The sequence below is a fragment of the Austrofundulus limnaeus genome, unplaced genomic scaffold (assembly GCF_001266775.1).
Source record: "Austrofundulus limnaeus strain Quisiro unplaced genomic scaffold, Austrofundulus_limnaeus-1.0 Scaffold408, whole genome shotgun sequence".
Taxonomy (NCBI): domain Eukaryota; kingdom Metazoa; phylum Chordata; class Actinopteri; order Cyprinodontiformes; family Rivulidae; genus Austrofundulus; species Austrofundulus limnaeus.
Window position 1 is genome coordinate 318,022 of NW_013952810.1, and position 5,007 is coordinate 323,028.

General features: G+C 39.3%; 1 protein-coding gene across 4 annotated transcripts in view; it reads left to right on the plus strand.

The window, feature by feature from the left end:
- Positions 1–3,077, plus strand: part of micu3b (mitochondrial calcium uptake family, member 3b) — a 40,008-nt gene extending 36,931 nt beyond the window's left edge. For all 4 annotated transcript variants that reach the window (XR_001311551.1, XR_001311549.1, XR_001311550.1 and 1 more), the window contains one exon: positions 1,537–3,077. The gene's annotated coding sequence lies outside the window, so the exon portion shown is untranslated. The remainder of the gene's footprint in view (positions 1–1,536) is intronic.
- The last annotated feature ends 1,930 nt before the right edge of the window (positions 3,078–5,007 follow it).

Here is a 5,007-nt window from a genome sequence, read left to right on the forward strand (position 1 = left end):
ATGTTGAACAGTTTCTGAGTTATAAGCATTTTTGCATGTCCTGACACCCCCTATTTGAAAGGAGCCCCCTCCTCAAATATGGGGTCTATCGTAAAACCGTTGGATGGCATGCTGTAGGTCAGACTAATCTACAGCGCTGCCAAATTTCATGTTGATAGGTGCAGCCATTTTTGTGCTACGGTTGACCAAAAATCACTGAAAAAATAAATGAATGAATGAATGAATGAATGAATGAACAGTACGAAAACAATATGACTCGCGCTTATGCTTCGCGTGCGGGGGGTCATAATAATGATTGAAAAACAGATTTGATTTTATGAAAATGCTTTAAAACATTTCTTAGATTAAATTTTTAATTCCTGCTGGAAGTTCAACAGCAAGTTGCTACTGTTGCTATTTGTGCTTGTAAATAACTATAAAATCTATAAACAAGTGAAATGCGAGACTGACAAAAATGTAAATGAAAAAATAAATAATAACAAGACAGAACTTGACTCCAACTGATGCTGATGTCGCCCGTCACCATTCAGTAGTGACCAACTGTAGTTTTGTTGGAATCATCACAGGCCTTCATTATTTAAATCATTTCAATAGGTGGGCGGACAGGGGGTTAAAGTGATCTTGTCAACTACACAAACGTATTGAACAGGTCTCCCTTATGATGCACACAAAAAAATACACGTGTAAGAAAAGAGACAAATGGACAGCTTTGATCCAAAATGGACGACTTCCTGTGGGGATTGGACCATGATTCTGACAGACTTTTTTGTAGGTCCTGAGACGTTGCACATTTCAGGTCAAAACATGGCAGTGGGGTGGATTCTGGTCAACCATAGAAAATTGTGTGCTGATTGGCTGAAATATGTGGAATTTAGAGCCAAACATGTCAACGGTGTGATGTCTGACTTTGCCGCAACGCCATGACCACACCTTTCACCAAAACGTCTTTGTGCTTGAAAACAAGTGAGATCAAGTTATTACCTGTGTTCTGACACAAATTGTTGGTGATTAGGTCAAGAGGGTCAGATGGAGCTTTCCAAACAAAAAGATCACTTCCTGTTGTCAGGGAGCAGGGCTTTGATGATGTCATATGTCCACATGGCATGGTTGGGCATGCAGGCATGAATGACTCACATCAAGTTTGATGTATTTTAGCCTTTCTACGTGAAAGTTCCTGCTTTCTGAAAATGTAACAGATGGACGGACAGGGAGTATTTCTAAGTCCCCTGCCTTGGTGACAGGGGACTATAAATTATTTATAGTTTATCTGCTGTGAAATGGCATTTTAAAATGGCAGAGACACCTGACTCAGAAGACTAGTCATTAGCTCGTCAATTCAGTTTGAATTAAGATCTCTCATAATAAATTTGTCATTCAAAGAGCTATCTTCAACAGGTAAGATAATAACTGTTCATATCTACTCCACAGAACCTCACTTCAGAAGATCTGAATTATCCCTTTAAAAACAGGCCATTATTAATGTTTCGACAGTCAGCATCAGTCTTGATGTTTCTCTGTGTTTTGTTTTGTTTCCAGTTGAAGACCTGAAAATCAGCTCCCGCTCTACTGGATCAGCTGTGCTTTCTGTCAGGACATATCCCGTGGCTTCATGCAGGCTGCAGCATTGTTCATGTGTGTCGGTGGACTCTGAGGAGAAAAAAGAATTTAACACAAACAGGAAGCAGTCACTTTAATGAAAACTAGCTCAAATGGTCAAACAAACCAACAGAACGACCTGCTCCATGTTACTAAACTCGAAATTGCACTGGAGTTTGAAAAAGTACCTAAGAACACACTAAACTGTTTATTCCTTATTTATCAACAATAATTTACATTGAAGATTTGTGCTTGTGAAAATATTTAATTATTTATTCTGTATCATTATTTATTCATCTTAAGTGATTTAATTTGAGTATGTTTGCCTGCTGAAGGTGTAGAATTATTTTTTTAAACTCTTGTTCATGCATGTACCTGGAAGTGGTTGACTTGTCTTTGTCAGACCCAAACCTGGCTCTGTTCAGTTACACAAAGCTCACCTCCCTTTGTCCTTTAGTTAACGCTGCAGCCGATCTGCAGAGATCAGTGCAGAACACCCCCCACTCCCCCTAAACTCCTTGTATTTCCTCCAAAGCTCTGCAGCTGAAACTCTCCAGCAGACGTGAGCACGCTCACTCGGACCGTGGCCTTTTATTTATTTATTTTTTTACCGTTTAACCACCGGCAGCCAGCGGTGTTAACCATTTCTGGACTTTTAGAAATGAAGTGTTGTTCTGCCTCTGGCACGAAGCACTTTGTCATGTAAACACGTGCAGAATACTAAAGCCCTATGTTTGTCTCTGCTCAGTTCATCAGGTTTTAAAGCATCTGTACTTTAGGAAGGACCTATAAGAGTGAGCTCCTGATGTTTCATAGGGACAATCTTTCTTTGTGTGGTGTGGAGTAAAAGAAACTAAAAAAACACTGAAAATATCATGAACACACATGCATTAACAGCTAATCAGTTTTAGATTGCTGCCAAAGAAGTTCATACTTAAACTTTTATGTTGGAGTCACTTTTATGACTATTTTAGCAGAAATATAACATCCGTGTTGGATGTGCTCCAGGCTGCACCAGATGAGTGCACAAATAAGACAAAAAAAGAGCAGAATTCAATGTAAATAACTGCAACATGAAAAGGATTGCAGTGTTAACATGTATGATTAGTGAATTATGTGCTGTAACACTTCCTGTGCAGGCTGCAGCACTTCCTGCAGGAATTTCATCATTTTTCGCTGGAATAATCGCTTAATGGTAAACTTGACTATGATAAAATAACATTTACTTGAACAACGTTTGAGACTGGAGTTGTTTGAAGATGGTGGTGATTTGAACTAGCTGTTAGCTCATCAGACCGGTCAGAATTATTATTAGCGTTCCACAAAAAACTACTTCAAACTGACCAGAATATCCCTTTAATATTTTTCATAAAAAACTGTTTGAGACTTGTTTCTTTTTAAATGTTCGATTAATTTAGGCTTGACTGTTACACAGAGTGATGTTTACTGGTTGGACTCAATAAATACTAAAATATTTCTGATTTATTATTTTCTGTCTGTCTTATTTTTACTGATATTGATAGTTTGTTTGCAGTATTATTTATTTAGGTCTGTTAGTAAACAGTGAGCAGCTGTCACCGTCCTCTGAACAAAAGTCGTTATTTTCTCTCTCTACTGATGGCAGTTGAATAAACGAGCTTTTAAGCCCCAACTTGAAGGCAAATTATTAACATTATTAATCACAAAAATCCTAGAGATGTGGGAGTGTTCGACACTGATCAGGGACTGTTTTTTTAATCTTTAAATGATTAATTCAGCAGGGCAATAATTTGCCCACACTAATACTGCACTTTGAAAGAGGTTCTTTGAAGATAGCACAACAGATCCCACAGGGTTAAAACACACACACACACACACACACACACACACACACACACACACACACACACACACACACACACACACACACAGTTCAGTGATAAGTCATGCTCAGAAAGGAGATTTTCTTTACCCTGCTGCTTCAGACCATTGGCACCCGGTTGTTTATGAGCACACAGGTTAAATGTCTGGATATAGAAATGAATTCATACTTATCTCTTCCAGCTTTGGTCTGCAGAAGAATGGAGCCTCTTTAGGCTGAAAAATATGCAGATCATCAATCCGTTACAGGGTTAAAACACACACACACACACACACACACACACACACACACACACACACACACACNCACACACACACACACACACACACACACACACACACACACACACACACACACACACATCCTTTAAACAATATTCAGATCTCAAAGTTTTAGGAGACTGCATTTAATTTCGGTTGATTGTTTACACAAATACACTGCCTGGGCAAAAAAAATGGTCACACACATTAATATTTTGTTGGACCACCTTTAGCTTTGATTACGGCACACATTCGCTGTGGCATAAGCTTCCTAGGCTAAAAAAAGACATAAAAAACTATTGATCTTCACAAAAGAGCACCTGGACAAACCTCAAGCCTTCTGGGACAATGTTTTATGGGCAGACGAAACAAACGTGGACCTTTTAGGTAATGCACACAAACAATATATTTACAGACGGTGCAATGAAGCCTTTAAAGAAAAGTACACCATACCAACAGTCAAGCATGGGGGAGGATCCATATCAGAAGATTATCAAGCAATTCTAGAGCGAATTGTTTTGCCCAGTGTAAGGAAACTTGGTTTGAGGTGAAGATCACATTCATACTCTCTTCTCCAGAATAGATCTTACCGGGGAGGATAAGGAGAGTGATGCCCCGATAGTTAGAACACTCCCTCCAGCCCCCGTTTTTGAAGAGGGGAACTGCCAGTCCAAAAGGACTGTCCCTGATGTCCTCATGATGTTGCAAAGGCATATCAATCAAGACAGCCCCATAACATCCAGAGCCTTGATATCAGGGCAGATCATCCTCAGACTCCACCTTCTCCACTTCTTTCAATTCAAAATTCCTGCAGCACATTTTTTTACAGTCCGAACCCAGTGAAATACAAGAAGTAGGTTGCAGCACAGCTGGCCACTACAAAACCTGATAACAGTAGTTTATTTATTTTAAAAAAACATGGTGTAAAAGATGACACAATCTATTAAACTTTTGTTCTTCTGTGACAAGTCTAGGATTGGCTGGCCTCTCCTGGCTCCTCCTTTTCAGCTGGGTTTGACTGTTCAACTCCTGCTCTTCCAATCATTGAAGACATTCTCCTTAAGATCAGCTCTTCTTCTAATCAGGGCAGCTGCTCTTAGACTGAGCAGCTCATTTTGTTTGGGCTATTGACATTGGCTTAAGTTTTTGATCTTGGCTTAGGTTAGTTTGCCAGGTCTTTGTAGTTAAAGATTAAAACCAAAATTTTAATCCTGAGGTTTGTCATAGTAAAACCCTTTGAGTAGACTTTTTTTAAACTGGCTCAGAAGGCGTAGTTGTAAATATTGAGTG